Below are 16,453 nucleotides of genomic sequence, written 5' to 3'. Positions count from 1 at the left end.
TCTATTAGCAAGCTTTTTAGATTTCTTCTGGGTTCAGTCTCATAGGATATTTATATGGGCAATTTGCTCTTCATTGGACCTCAGGAAAGTGACTAAATAAGCTATAAGGGGAAAAAGATAATTCTTTTGCAGGAATTTGTTAATCTTCATTAATAACAATTTTTAACTCATGAAAGCATTTGTGTTCATATGCTCTATTTTTAAAAACCATATTTCACAACTGAAAACATGATCTAGAAAACAATTGAGCATATCCATCTAAACAGGCTTCTGTCTCTTTCAACCCCCAGCCCTCTTCGGCTTCCTCTTCCTCTGTAGAGGCCAGTGCAAGTACTTTATGCTATATCTGCATGTTCCCTTTTGGTTTTCTAATAGAATTTAACTTGAATTTCTAAATTTGACAAGTCAGGTGATATTGTGGCCCAAGATATTGTTTTTCATTATCTGAGGAGGCATTTTAATTAGATTTGACACAAACATGGCAAATTTAAATATAATATATTCCATATATTATAAAGGCAATATACCACCCCTCCCCAGTTCCGCCCGCCAAGTACCAACCACCACACATATACCAGGTTGGAATATGGTTCTTCCCTCTAAGGGAAGAAACAGAATGAAAGAAGAGGATGGCACAGTAGCATCTAATTCCTAAGTCTTTTTTTAATCAGATGTACAAATTACTTACTTTGGCAAAGCATATTCTGTCTGCTTATTCATCTGTGAAATTAGTATGCTGCTGTTACTACTTACTTCATAGAAAATATTAGCGAACTATAGACTGAGAGCTAGAACAGACCAAAGGTCATCTGGTCCAAATGTGACCTGCCCCATGAGTCCCTGCTAAACAGACCCCACAAGTGATCACCTTGCTTCCACTTGAGTTCTTTCTATGACAGAAGTCTTCATCCCCAAAGCATGCCATTTTACTTTTAGATGGCTCTAACTGGTACTGGTATATCTATTCTGATCTAAATTCTGGTCTTTCTCCTCCTCCCCTCTCTTTCCCCTTGTAACTTATAGATCATCGTTTCAGAGCTAGAAGGAAATCTCAGACTTCATCTAATCAAAGCCCGTAATTTTCAAGATGAGAAAACAGGACCAGAAAGGTTAAGTCATTTGGCTAAAGTCTCACAGTTAATATGTGGTCAAGCCAGAATTTGAACTCCTAGTCTTCTAACACCAGAGTGTTGGACTTGGAGACACCAAGAAAAGGGGGTTGGGGGTGGGAATAAGCATTTATTAAATATCTTCTCTGTGCCAGACATTCTGCTACATGCTTTACAAGTATCAAATCACAGCAACCCTGAGAGGTAGGTGCTATCCCCATTTTATAGTGGAAAAAACTAAGGCAAACAAAGGTCAAGTGACTTGCCTGGGGTTTCACAGCTAGTAACTATCTGGGGCTGGATTTGAACTTGGGTTTTCCTGACTCTAGGTCCTGTATTCTATCCACTGCACCACCTAGCTACCCCTCAGCAATGGGCAACTTTGAATCAAGATCTATGTTTAAATCCCATCTCTTACATATACTAGCCCTGGGACCCTGGGCAACTTGCTTAACCCTCTGTATATCTCAAACAATTCTCTAAAATTTATGTAATTCAATTTCAATCTGTGTTGGTGGAGGAAGTTTTCACACCACCCAACTCACTTCACTTCTCACACCTAGAATTTCCTTCACTGTCAAAAATCACAAATATTTCTCATATTCATATATATTTTGTATTTACTTCTTTCTGTATACATTGTATCCCCCACGAGAAAACAACTTCCACTAATTGGTGTTGATTCTGTTTTTAGCTGCCAAAAAGAAATCTAACTTTATTTTACATGACAACCCTTCAGGTATTTGAAAACTGCTATGCTGTCCCCTGTTAACTCTTCTCTACTCAAGTCTGAATATTTCTAGTCTCTTCAACTAATCCTTGTATGTCCCCAGTCCTCTCACCATTGTGATCATCCTTCTCTGGATACATTCCAGCTTGTCAGTGTCTCAGCATAACATTACAACTGTGGTTTGAATAGGGAAGAGAGACCATGATTATCTTGCAAAATGAAAGATGATGTATGAAGTTGTTCTTGCTTGTAGGGTGGCAAAGAAGGAACATGGTAAAACACAGATGACGCAGGGAGACATCAGTAACCTTTATAACATGAATCAAATCAGCCTAAATCCTACTGATTCCTGAGACCAAATTTTTGTTGTGGTAAAATAGTAGTTTACAAAGCAGGAGTTTCTCTTCCTGCTGGTAACTATGGTAATTAGAAGTTTATTGATGATGTCCAGGGAATGTACTTGATTCATGGCTTAAGAAAAAATGGCTAATCTGAAAAGGAATTGAGAAAACGCTCTTTTCTCCCTTCATTGTAAAGGTGGAGAACCATGGGTATAGGATATTGCCTGAATTATGAGACATGGTCCATGTATTTGGTTGGTTTTGTAGAACTGCTTTCTTTTTATCTTAAAAGAGTGTTTCAAGCCAAGATGGGGTAGGGCAGGGAATATATTTAGAAATAAATGTGATGATACAACAACAACAAAAAACAATAAAAACAAAAATTTAAGAAACATTTTTTCAAAAAGGTGGTAAATCATCACCATCCCAGCATGCTTTGGGATGCCACTTTCCTTTCTGTTTGGCTCTGATGTCTGTGAATAGAGCTCTAGACAGTCATAGCACCCAGCCAAAATGGCACAAAGCCCCATTTTCACAAAGACTGGCAAAGACAAGATGCCACATAGTTTAACCAGCCAGCCAGGAAGATTAGAAGACAAAAGGCTCATCCAGCAAAATCCCATCAAATTGCTCCTCACCCTGTATCTGGTCCTATCTGGTCCATCATGAGGGACCTTACTTTTCGATACTAAAATATGTGCTGGTAGAAGATTCAGCTTGGAAGAGCTTCAGGTGGCTGGTATCCATAAAAAGTGGCCCAGACCATTGGTGGAGCTTTGTCACAGAAATAAGTCTATAGAGTCTCTTCAGGGAAATGTGCAGCAGCTGAAAGAATATCATTCCAAACTGATCCTCTACCCAAGGAAACCATCTGCACCCAAGAAGGGAGATGGCTTTGCTGAAAAACGCAAGTCATCAGCCCAGCCTTCAGGACCAGTTATTCCCATCAGAAATGTCTACAAGGAAGAGAGAGCTCACATCATTACTGAAGATGAGAAGAATTTCAAGGTGTTTGCCAGTCTTTGAATGGTCTGGGCCAGTGCCTGTCTTTTTGGAATCTGGACAACAGAAACCAGGGAAACTGTAGAACAGGATGCAGAAAGGAAAAAAGTAAACAGCTTCTGAGAATTTTCAATAAAAACAAAAGGTGGCAAAATCATTCTTTTTTAACTCAGACAACAGAAATTTCTCAGAGTCACACAGCCCAAGTCTGGAATTTAAATCTGGACTGAGTGATCAACATTTGTCAACTGATTTCCCAGCAAATGCTGAGCTTTTGCTATGGTGGAATATAGTGCCTCTTTTAACTGTAGCTGGATCATGCATCATTCTCCATGAGATATCCAGCTGAAGATTTGCCCCTTTCAGGGTAAAAAATTAGTTTTTGTTTTCCCTCCATGATGCTTTCCTCCTGGAAACAAAAATGCTAGTTTAACTCCATTTGTTCAAATGGGAGGAAACAAGAAATTTGTTACCTCTTTAATGTAGCTGTCAATATCCAAATAATTGATTCTGTTCTATAGCAATACAAAATACTATGAGCACCACTACAGTCCTGCCCTCAAAGAGCTTATAGTCTACTGAGTCAAGTTCTCTCTCTTCTTCCACCTCACCTACAATATCTAAAAAGCAAACACCTGAGGATCTCATCCATTTTAAAAAATAAACAATATGAAAATACAGTATATTATGTTAATTTTGCTCTGCCTTTGCCATACTATGCCACACTCTGCTATATGGTAATCCACCTGATTCTTCTGTGTTGCTTAAGAGACTATTCTATTTCATACTCTCCTCTCAGATTCTTCAATTTCCTCCTTTGTTAAACAGACTAGGCAAGGTATGGTTGTGATAATTATCTTTTTCCTGTTCTTTTATTTTTTTATGTCTTTGTCTAAACACAACTATGTGACTTTGTTGCCAACAACATAAAAATGAATAAATGGTTTATTTGCTGCATAGCAACTGGTGATGCTTTGTTATGTTTTGTTTACCAAGCAATAATGGCCCACTTCTTTCAGGAAGGAAGACATGATTAGGTCTCCTCAGCCAGTTTGACTATTAAGGGACACTGGCTGTATTAGGAAATTCAAACACTAATAGCTTTGCTGCACCATTGTTTTATAGTGGCATTAATTGCATTTCTTGGTATATTAGATATTTCCAGGAAGCAAGGGTGCTAGAGTTCCTGGTGGGAAATGGTGAGTAACTTAGACTAGAACAGTGCTCTGGTTTCTCTGGCAGAGACTAACCTGATAAAGGAAAGGTGCCAAGCTGCACTTCCTTAGCAAAATACAATTGTTTAGGTTGTTTTTGTTCACTTGGCAAAGCAGCTCCCTTCTATTAAAGCTCTGAATTCAATGGAGAAGGTACATGAATGAAATGGTGGAGTGTCTTCCTGCCCTGCTTTTTTGCCCCACTGTTTGGATAGGAACTGTGGTCATAGCTAACAGTCTAGAACAGAGAGAAGTCACATTGCCAAGGTAATGTGCTACATTGATATGTTCAATACACAACTAGATAGATAGATAGATAGATAGATGCACACATAGAAGCAGCAAATGTTTATTAAGTATTTACTATGGGCTGTGCACCATAATAAGCACTAGGGTTTCAAGTACAATCCAGCAAGATGCTGCTGCCCTGCCCTCAAGATGCTCATATTCTAATAGGAGCAACAACATAAAAGGGAGCTAGTGGGAGGTATTGTCATGGAAGATGGTGGCCAGGAAGTGAAATAAAGACTTGGTTTCACACAACATAAAGTAAAAGCTAATTTAACCAAGCTCAGGGTAGTAGTATGGGCAGTATCCAAGGTTCCTGTGGGGAAGAGCTATAGTGATGACTAGGGCAGAAGCAACATCGTTTAGCCTAGTAGACAAGAAGAAGTAACATTTGTATAGCATTTTTTTCATTTACTTTGTCCCACAAAAATCCTGTGAGATCAGTACCATGGGGATTATTGTCTACATTGTACAATGAAGAAAGTGAGGCTTAGGGTACAGCCAAGGTGGTGGATTAGAGGCACAACCCAGCTGAATTCTCTCAACACTTCCCTCCAAACAACTTTAAAATAATGCCTCAAACCAAACTTTTGGGTGACAGAGTCAGCAAAAGGTCAAGACAGACATTTTTCCAGCCTAAAAAAAATTTAGGAGGTTGTCAGGAGAGGTCTGCGAAACTATGGTGGAGGCCTGTCCAGAGTGCAGACACTTGGTGACAGCAACAGTAGCCACAGTAGCAGTAGCAGCTTCAGGAACTCTTAGCCCAGAGACAGTAAGGAAGTCAGAGAACTGATCAAAATAGATTATAGGGAACCCTTTGCTGGCGCTGGGTGCAGGTGACACTAATTGGCAGCTCTATTGTCCATATACAGTTCTGGGTAGCAGTTCCAGGATAGAAAGGAGTCCTTATGGTAGGTCACAAGGGATCAGGGGCCATGGTCACAGTTTCAGGGCCAAGAGGAGCATCAGTGCTTGCACTGCAGGGGAACAGAGAACCTGGTCACAATACTAAGGCCAAGAGGAATTCTAGTGCTTGTAGATGCAGGGTAGCAAAGGCCCATCCCAGAGCACAGACCAAGAGACCAGTGATTACACCTCTCTGGATCACACCACCTTGGAAGCACCCAAAACTTATAGGTCCCCAGAACTAGTTCTGAAAACAGTGGCATGAAAAAAGCCTGAAACTTGGGACAGTTCCTCTCTACCCCTCAGATAAGCATTGCTCAACTTAAACATGACGTTCAAAGTCAAGAAATAGGCTGGAAAAATGAACAAACAATAAAAAGAGAACATGACCAGAAAAATCTACTAAGAATAAGACACAAACTCAGAATACAATAAGGTGAAAACATCTATAAGCAAAGCTTAGAAAGAAAGAAAGAAAAATGCTAACTGGACCAAAGCCCAACAAGAATTCTTGGAAGAGTTAAAGAAGGAGAAAAATGATAGAAGAAAAATTTGGAAAAGAAATGAAAGTGATGCAAGAAAATTGTGGAAAGAGAATTGTTATTGCTTATCCTTCATTTTCAAAGAGGACCAATGACATCATGGAGTGATATCTTGACTTGAACATGAACTGGACTTAAGTGAGGTAGAGTTACACAGAAGTGTCAGCCTTATTCTCTCTTCCAGAATCAGCAAAGTCCAGTGGCAAGACAAAAGTCAAGATGACTCATGATGGCCCAGGCTGCAGTGGATGACCTTGGTGTCTTCTATATCTGATCAAGCCCTAAGTTCTTCATGGCACCTTCTTCAGCCACTTTCATAGTCATTGGAATAAATTGTTCTCATCTACTCACTCTGTAAAGGAAGGTCTTCATATGCTTGAGGTAGACATCCCCCTAACTCATCAACAGATTTCAGGCCTGTTGGTTACCCTCAACCTGGTTTAAACTATCTGCTGAGATGATTTTGCCAGGTTGTGGCTGCTACACATGCTGTGACTTCTTGGAGCCACTGGTGAAAGTTGAGTGAGAGGGAGACACCAAAGTTAGATGAAAAGCCTTGGAAAGGGCTCAATAAGCCCTTACAAGTCCTCCCTGAACACAGATTAATAAAAGAGGCACAAAAAAATTGAAGAAAATAATACCTTGAAAAACAGAATTGATCTGCTATAAAAGAGACATAAAAACAAACTAAAAACAGTCTTTAAAACATAGACTTAAAACACAATATGCCAAATGGAAAGGAAGGTACAAAAATTCACTGAAGAAAATAATTCCTTAAAAATTAGAATTGGACAACTGGAAGCTAATGACTCCACAAGACACCAAGAAACAATAAAACAAAGTCAAAAGAATGAAAAAGTAGAAGAAAATGTGACATATCTCATTGGAAACTGATCTGGAAAATAGGTCCAGGAGAGATCATTTTAAAATTATTGTGCTATAAGAATCATGATTTAAAAAAGGAGCCTAAACATCATGTTTCAAGAAATTATAAAGGAAAACTAGTCTGATATATTCAATCCAAAGAGTAAAATAAAATTTGAATGAATACATCAATATGGCTGAAAGAGATCTGAAAATGAAAACTCCCAGAAATAGTGTAAACCAAATTCCAGAGCTCCCAGGTCAAACAGCAAATATTGCAAGCAGTCAGAAAGAAGCAATTCAAATATCATGGAGATACAGTCAGGATCACAAAAGATTTGGTGGCTTTCACATTCAAGGAGCAGAGGGTTTGGAGTAGAGTCTTCCAGAGGGCAAAGGAACTAGGATTAAAACCAAGAATCACCTGCCCAGCAAAACTGAGTAGAATCCTTTAGTGGAAAAAATGGATGTCTAATGATATAGAGGACTTTCAAGCATTCCTGATAGAAAATTTGACATTCAAACGTAAGACTCAAGAGAAGCATAACCAAGAAAACATGAAAGAGAAATCATAAGGGACTCAGTAAGGTTAAAGTGTTTACATTTCTATATAGGAAGATTATTTATGTAATTCCTAAGAACTTGATCATTATTGATGTTCAGTCATTTCAGTCACATCGAACTCTGTATGACTTCATTTGTGATTTTCTTGGCAAAGATACTGGAAAGATTTGTCATTTCCTTCTCCAGTACAGATAAGGAACATGAGGCAGACAGGGTCAAGCAACTTGCCTAGGTTATATATCTGAGGCCAGATTTGAACTTCTGAAGATTAGTCTTCCTGACTGCAAACATGGTATTCTATCTGTAGCACAACCTAGGGCAGTTAATAGGAGTTTATATAGACAAAGAGCATATCTGTGAGTCAATTATGTTGGAATGTTCTAAAAAAAATGAAGGGGTGAGAGAGTGATACATTGGGAGGAGGGAATTGAGGTGTAGAATGGGAAAAATCTTTTCATATAAGTAGGGTATACAAAGAGAAGCTTTTAGAGTAAAGGGGTATTGGGGGAATGATGGGAAACACTTGAACTTCACTCTCATTGAAAATGGTTCAAAGGAGAAAGAATATATATACACACTCAGTTGTGTATAGAAATCTATCTTGCCCAATATGGAAAAAGGAGGGGAAAGGGATAAGAGAAAGGGGAAAGATGATAGAAGGAAGGGTGGATTAAGGGAGATTATGGTCAGAAGCAAAATAGACCATTGAAGAAGGACAGGATAAAAAGAGAGAAAAGAAACAGAAGAAAATGGGATGGAGGGAAATACGCAGTTATCAATCATAATTGTGACTGTGAATAGAATAAGCTCACCCATAAAATGGAAGCAGATAGCAGAATGGTTTAAAAACCAGAATCCAACAATATGTGGTTTATAAAGAGATCCACCTGGAACAGAAAGACACAGTTAAAATAAAGGACTAGAACAGAATCGAATATGCTTTAGCTAAAGTAAAAAAGGCAGAGTTAGCAATCATGATCTCAGACAAAGCAAAAGCAAAAGCAGACCTAATTAAAAGAGATAATCAGGAAAACTACATTTTGTTAAAAGGTGCCCTAGTCAATGAAGTAATGAAAAATTTTTTGCAGCAAGTTTCTCAAATGAAGACCTCATTTGTCAAATATAAAAAGAATTGAGTCAAATTTATAAAAATAAGAGCCATTCACCAATTGATAATGGTCAAAGGATATGAATAGTCAAGTTTCCAGAAGAAGAAACCAAAGTTATCTATAGTCATATGAAAAAATGCTCTAAATCAGTCTTGATTAGAGAAATACAAATTAAAACAATTCTGAGATACCACCAATCAGAAATTACAAATGCTGGAGGGGATGAGAGAAAATAGGTATAGTAATGAATTGTTGGTAAAGTAGTAAACTGGTCCAACCAAGCAGGAGAACAGTTTGGAACTATGCTCCAAAGGCTATGCGGTACCTTTTGACCCAGCAATACCACTACTACATCTGTATCCCAAAGAGATCAAAGAAAAAGGAAAAGGGCCTATATGTACAAAAATATTTATATCTGCTCTTTTTGTGGTGACAAAGAATTGGAAATTGAAGGGATACTCATCCATTGGGGAATGACTCAAGAAATTATGGCACATAATTGTGGAGTACTATCATGCTATAAGAAATGATGAGGGTAGTGGTTTCAGAAAAACATGACAAGACCTATATGAACTGATGCAGACTGAAGAGAAGAGAACTGGGTGATCATTATGCGCAGTAACAGCAATGTTGTAACGGTGCTCAACTGTGAAAGACTTGGTTACTCTGATCAATACAATGATCCAAGACAATACCAAAGGATTTGTGATGAAAATTGCTATCTATCTCCATAGAGAAACCTGATGAATTTTGACAGCAATTGAAGTGTAATTTTCTCATTTTCTTTTTTTTTTTTGCCTTTTGTTTTGCAATATGGTAATATATTTTTGCATAATTTCAATGTATAATTGATATTATATTGCTTATTTCCTCAATGGGAGCAGGAGGAGGCAGGAAGGAGGGAAAGAATTTGGAACTCAAACTTTAAAAGAGAAGAATGTTTAAAAACAAAAAATTTTTTGAAGGAAAATAAAAAAGCAAGTGAGACTCAGATTGGTTAGGTGACTTACCAGTGACTTACCTAGGTGACATACCTAGGAATTATCAAAGGTTGGGTTCAAATCCAGGTTTCTTCTATTGTTATGTCCAGTACTTTTCCCATAGCAGCACACTGCCCATTAATCTGGAAGTTCAGAAATAAGGAAAAGAGACAAATATTGAAAAAGGCAAAACTGATACTAGAGCCAAAGGGCAAAATTTTCTCATTAATTTTACCTACTAGGGAAGTTCCAAAGGAAAGCATGCATCAGAATTGTGAATTCAAAGCCAGAGACGTGCAAATAGCTTATAAAGGCAACAGTGAACCATGATTTATAGGAAAAGATAGACTGGTTAACTTCACCTTTGGGCTCTTTCCATCTCTCCCTGCTTCTATGATCCACCAAAATGCTTACAAGAAAGATAAGCAGTGAGTGTAATTATAATGACCAAACTTACTTAGCATGAGAGAAGAGATTTAAAAAAGCACTCCCTTACTTTACTTTCCAGGTAGTACAATGGAATGTCATAAATGTCATCAAATGTAGACAATGTGTTGATGGGTTTTGCGAGTGGTTTGGCTGAACTGTGATTAAAACAAGTATTTTGTACTTGGAAAAAATCACTGGGCATTACAGACTTATTCCTCAGTTACGTCATTGTGATTAGGAACACTGCATTTGTTTTTCACCTGCACTAGTTCTGCAGAGGTACTTTTATATAAACTAGCTTATAAGGTAAGACTGAAAAACATTAAATAGATCTGTAAGATGCTTGGAACGTGGAAAAATGATCCAATTCTGTTGGTCAGTTAAGCCTCTCTGATGGTTTTCATAGTGCTACATTTAGAAATAGATCCATGATAATACTCAAGCAATTTGACTTTGGCTTTCAGTTCATCCAAAGGCATTATAAGTTTGTTGTGAAGGACTTTCATAGTTTCTCTCCATGTATCTATCTAAACTCAGTAGTTTTCTCATGACAGACACAATTTTCTAAGTCTCTTGTTCCAATTGTTTTCAGTTTCTGGTAATCATTGAGTCTAGGAGTGGTTAAAGTGAAGCTATTTTTCCCTGCTCTTCTTTTGTATCCAAGAAATGCAGGGACTAAAATGCAGCATCAATACAAGTGCACATTTTTTCTCTTGTTATCTGGGAGAATCAATATATTGTCCTCTACACACATTTTCATACCCTCGTTGAAAAGGGATTGAAAATATTCTAGGCCACTACTCTTTGAAGCCAAAGAGTTTCATAAGTTCTTCATCCAGGTTGACATAAATAAGTTGAGATCTGAGCTTGAAGTGTCTTATTCGTTTTTATTACCATCTATAAAACAGGGTATGTCATGTAAAGGTCAAAGATGAATTTAAAAGAATTTAGTTTACAGATAGGACCCCTGGCTTTTATTTTAACTTCAACAAGGTAAGTTGTTTCAGCATTATCTTGTAAAATGTATAGGTGATGGGGTAGTTTCATAACAGCTACTGCTTCTGCTCTGTGTTCCCAGTCTTGTGTTTGATCATCACTTCAAAGTATTCAACTGACACCTATTTCTTGTTAAGTCTTTTCCATTATTGTATGTCCCATAGAACTCTCCTCTATGACTAAAGTGGCTAAGTAAGACCAAAAAACTCAGACAATTGTATGTTTGCTTAAGATGTATTTATCTATTAGGATAAGGGTCAAATGATATTCATAAAAGGAAACAGAATACTTCTTTATGTTTTATTTGAACGCTTAAAGTTCATCCAGAAATGGTACATATATCATCAAAACAGGGAGATATCATTGATGAACAGTCAATTTTAAGGATGTCAAGGGGGTCGTTCAACTGGTCAAATGTCAACTGAGTATCAGTTGTTAATGACCTCTGAACAGTCACAAAATATTCAATTGTAGTATGTTTTTCATTATTAAAATATTATACCACAATGGACATCTATTCATGATAGTCAACAGTACTAAAATCAGCAATTATTGAGAACATTTTTCCATTTAGGGAAGACATGGTACTTTATTGCACAACATTGTGAAAATCTGCAATTAAACCATTATGGACTCAGTTTTTCAGGTAGCATTTCAAGGAGACTGTAACATATGCTTTGCCATTATAGGATTGCATTTTTGAAAAATATAGACCAGGTTTAGAAGTTAACTTTCCTGACAAATGTCAGCTTTTTCATTGTGACTCCTGAGCAGTCTCCCACCTTTTGTCAAATACATGACAATGTCAATCAGTCACTCTATTCCTCTTTGGTTATGCTACCATACTTGTTTAAGTAGGTAAACCTGCTCTTGTTCTTATATGACAATACCTCAGTGGGTTTCCCTTCATCAAGGCTTGATTATGAAGAACAGCCCAACACATGAAATTTTGACAATTGATGCTTACTAGTCCTAGGTCATTTTTTGAACACTCTTATCAGTAAATGCTAGATCTATGCATCCTTTATTTGCTTCATCATTACAGAAGAAACCTCAATAAAATCAATATACTGAGACTTTTGGCACATACTTTAAGCAGATATACTATTCATGTCAGTCAGACCAAATGCTTTGTTTATTGCCTACTTTAATTCTAGGTGATAGGGTCAATCTAGGCCAGTAATTCCCAACTTGGGGTCCAGGAGCTTGGTTTGTTTGTTTTTGGTATTTTGATTACTATATTTCAACACAGTTAGTTTCCTTTGCAATTTTACTTTTGTGCATTTGAAGACATTTTGAGAAGAGGGTCATAGGCTTCACTAGACCACCAAACAAAAAAGTCAAGAACCCCTAATCTAGGCTGATAATAACCTCTAAATCATCAAGATTGGCATTCTAATCTAATTTTTGAAATATCACAGGTTAGTCATCAAATGGAATGTTTGATGACTTTGAATAGGAACTCTACATGAAGAGACAAAATCTTTTTCTGTTGGTCATTACTTATTTTATTGTGTGAACTGGACTAGATGGCATAATTATCTTTGTGTAAGTTCTTAAGCAAGGAGTCCAAGGTATTTTCACTACTAGAATCACATTCGTTATAAATTCATTCTTTGCCCCCTTTCTTAATAATAAAGCTTTTTGTACTTTTTTAATTAAAAGGTTGTAGCATATGATTAAAGAAAAGCATTATTACTTGGGCTTATTGGGCTGATTCAATAAAGAACATGTGACAAAGATTATAAATCCCATACTGTGCTGGCGAGCAGGATAGTCTGATTCAATTAAAGTCAGAATTTTAGACTATTTTTAAAAGTGATAAAGTTTCTGTTGGACTAGAATCAGGAGACCTGAGTTCAAGTCCTAGTACTACTACTAGCAAAAAGTGAAACTTTTAGTGATTTATTTAATTTCTCTGAATCACAGTTTCTTCAACTGCAAAGTGAGGGTATTGGTTGGATGGACTTCTGAGCTCCATTCATGCTACAGAATATTATTCCATATTCAAAGACACACAAAATGATCGATAGTGGTGTTGGCAACTTGACAACTAAGGTCTTACCTTGAAAAATAGATTGTTTATATATAAATTTAGAATAGTTCCCTTAAAAAGGTTAAATGTCCCTTTCTCTGCCTACATTCTTGTATGCACTGATTTGCTTGTCAGTTCTGTTTTTTCTAAGCTAACACAAATAAATACGCCTGAATGAATGTTACAAATTCTGAAGTAATGAACTTTTATTACATGTTTATAGGGAGCTAATGATTAAATGCTAACAAATTAATTAACATAGGGTTTTCTTGATTATTCCTGATAATAGAACTGTGACTATTTGTAATTCACATGTAGCACTCCCTTTGGGTCACTCCTCCAACTTGCATTCATGTTTTAGTTCCCTACAAGATGTGCTACTTCAGGTATTTCAGGTTGCAAATATCCACTCCTATATGTATATAGCTTGAGAGCCTCCATCACCACTGACTTATTTAATCAGCAATAAGCCAGTAGTACCTATTAGATATTTCTTAGTAAAAGCATTTAGTAAAATTACATTATAAAAGCAGTAATTATAAAATCCCCCCAAAAAAACCCTAGGGTACTCTCTCCCTTTAATCAATCCAGAATCTTTGAAAGAAGAGGCACAGATTTATAGTATGATCACAGTGTAAGGCACATGCAGAGAACACTTATGAACAAGGTAGCACAACTTCTCAAAGGTCCTAATGAACTTTCTCTCCTTTAAAATCCTCAAAAACTCGTTACTAGGTATAGCATCTCTGCTGGGCTGGTTAATCAACTGACTTTTCAGTTTCTGCACCAGTGCTTGTGCTAGGCACTAGTAATACAAAGACAAAAATTAGACTGGTCCTCCCTTCAAGAAGCTTACATTTTATCAAAGGATAAAACATGTACACATATAAACATATGTATAGCACATACAAAAAAACTAAAGGTGATTTTTGAGGGGAGGTACTTAGAGCTAGGAGGTCAGGAAAGGCTTCAATATAGGACATAGCATTTGGACTGGACTTTGAAAAAAATGGGAAATCTGGGAAACAATTTTTACAGGAAGTGTCTCTGAGAAAGGCCTCATTTCTCAAATATATAGAGAATTGAGTTAAATTTATAATAATACAAGTCATTCCCCAATTGATAAATGGTCAAAGCATATCAACAGGCAATTTTCAGATGAAGTCAAAGCTATCTATAGTCATGTGAAAAAATTCTCTAAATCACTGTTGACTAGAGAAATGCAAATTAAAACAACTCTGAGGTACCACCTATCAGATTAACTAATGTGACAAAAAAGGAAAATGATAAATAGTGAAGGAGATGTGGGAAAATTGGAATACCAATATGTTATTGGTGGAGTTGTGACCTGATCCAACCATTCTGGAGGGCAATGAACTATGGCCAAAGGGAAACCCTTTGATGCAGCAATACCACTACTAGTTCTGTATTCCAAAGAGATTAAAAAGGGAACAGGATGGGGGGAAAGGAGAAGGATTTGCTTGTACAAAAATATTTATAGCAGCTCTTTTTGTAGTGGTGAAGAATTGGAAATTGAGGGGATACCCACCAACTGGGGAATTGCTGAACAAGTTTTGGTATATGAATGTAATGGAATACTATTGTGCTATAAGAAGTGATTACCAGGTGGTTTTCAGAAAAAAACTTGGAGATTTACATGCACTAATGCAGAATGAAGTGGTCAGAATCAGGAGACATTGTATACAGTAAAATCAACATTGTATGGTGATCAACCATAACTTATATAGTTTTACATATATATGTATATATATATATACGTAATATAATTTATATAACTATAACTTACTTAGCTATGTACAATAATCCAAGACAAATCAAAGAATTCATGATGAAAAATGCTATTCACATCTAGAAAAAGAACTGATGGAGTCTGAATGCAGATCAACACATCCTATTTTCACTTTATTTTTTCATGTTTTTTTTCTTTTGATCTGTTTGTTCTTTCACATCTTGACTAATACAGAAATGTTTTACATGATTGCACATATATAACCTATACAAGATGTTTGCCATCTTAGGGAGGGGGCAGGAGAGGGAAAGAGGGAAAAAATTTGGAACTCAAAAAAAATTTTAAATAAATGTTAAAAATTGTCTTTACATGTAACTGGAAAAAATACTATTAAAAATTTTAAATGTAATATAAAAAAAGAGAAAAACTAGAAATTCTGATAGGTAGAATTGAGGAGGTAATGAAGGACACTCTCTGCAAGGACTAAAACAGAGATGACTGAAGAATGTCATGCATAAGTAAAAGCCAGAAAGCCAATTTGGCTTTATTCTAGAGTAAGTAACAGAGAGTAATCTGTAATAAACTTTTAAACTCCTAATAACTTGGAATAATCTATAACAAAGACTTAAAGATTAAGATCTATAACAAAGATTCCAAAGATTACTTGGAAAAGTAGGTTCAAGCCAGGTTATAAAGGGAATTAAACATCAAGCAGAAGAGTTTGTATTTAATCCTAAAGGTGGTAGGAAGCCACTGGAGTTTACTGAATCGGGGAATGACATGGTCAGACTCATACTTTAGTCATGTCACTTTGTTATCTTTGTGGAGAATGGATTGGGGAGGGAAGGAATTTAAAGCAGTCAGAAATGTGTTTTTCTTCTGATCTGACAAAGTACTTTAGACTTCTCTTTTGCTCTTACTATATTATTTTCTGCATTGTCATTGTCGAAAATATATTGCTATTGAGACGTTTCAGTCATATCCAACTCTTTGTGACTCCACTTAGAATTTTCTTGGCAAAGATACTGGAGTGGTTTGCTTTTTCCTTCTCCAGATCCTTTTACAGATAGAGAAACTGAGGCAAAGAGGATTAAGTGACTTGCCCAGGGTTACACACGAGTAAGTGTCTGAGGTCAGATTTGAACTCAGGAAGGTGAGTCTTCCTGATTCCAGGCCCAGTCTTTTGTCCACTGAGCCATCTAGCTGCCCTAAGTATTGCATATTACTGCATTTTCTGTATATGTTTTGTTACCTGTATTAGACTGTGAACTTCACAAAGTCAGGGTTCCCTTTCATTATATTTATATCTCCCTCACTGAGTATGTGAACAAAGTACAGTGCTTTGTTCATTTGAATTGCTTAATAATGTTTGTCCAATGGATAAATAAATGAACGGATGGATGGATGAATAGATGCTTATAGAGACCTTGGGAACAAGAGACTGAAATACATAATGGGCAATAATTATAATCTCGCACAAAAATCCCACAAACTAAATAAACAGTAGCAAAGACATAAATCCCTAGCAAAAGCCTTAATGATTTTACAACTTCAGTTTTACTGTCCATCCCTTATTGCTTTGCTTTATCATTTG

General features: G+C 36.6%; 1 protein-coding gene and 1 pseudogene across 2 annotated transcripts in view; both read left to right on the top strand.

Annotated features, from left to right (window-relative positions):
* KCNG2 (potassium voltage-gated channel modifier subfamily G member 2) overlaps nt 1-16,453 on the top strand; it is a 164,532-nt gene that overhangs the window by 108,820 nt on the left and 39,259 nt on the right. The window lies entirely within an intron of this gene.
* Nucleotides 2,387-3,389, top strand: LOC140498731 (large ribosomal subunit protein eL13 pseudogene; annotated as a pseudogene).

The sequence above is a fragment of the Notamacropus eugenii genome, chromosome 4, assembly GCF_028372415.1.
Source record: "Notamacropus eugenii isolate mMacEug1 chromosome 4, mMacEug1.pri_v2, whole genome shotgun sequence".
NCBI classification, from domain to species: domain Eukaryota; kingdom Metazoa; phylum Chordata; class Mammalia; order Diprotodontia; family Macropodidae; genus Notamacropus; species Notamacropus eugenii.
The sequence above is the reverse complement of the archived record's forward strand: the minus strand, read 5'-3'. Positions and strand labels throughout refer to the sequence as shown.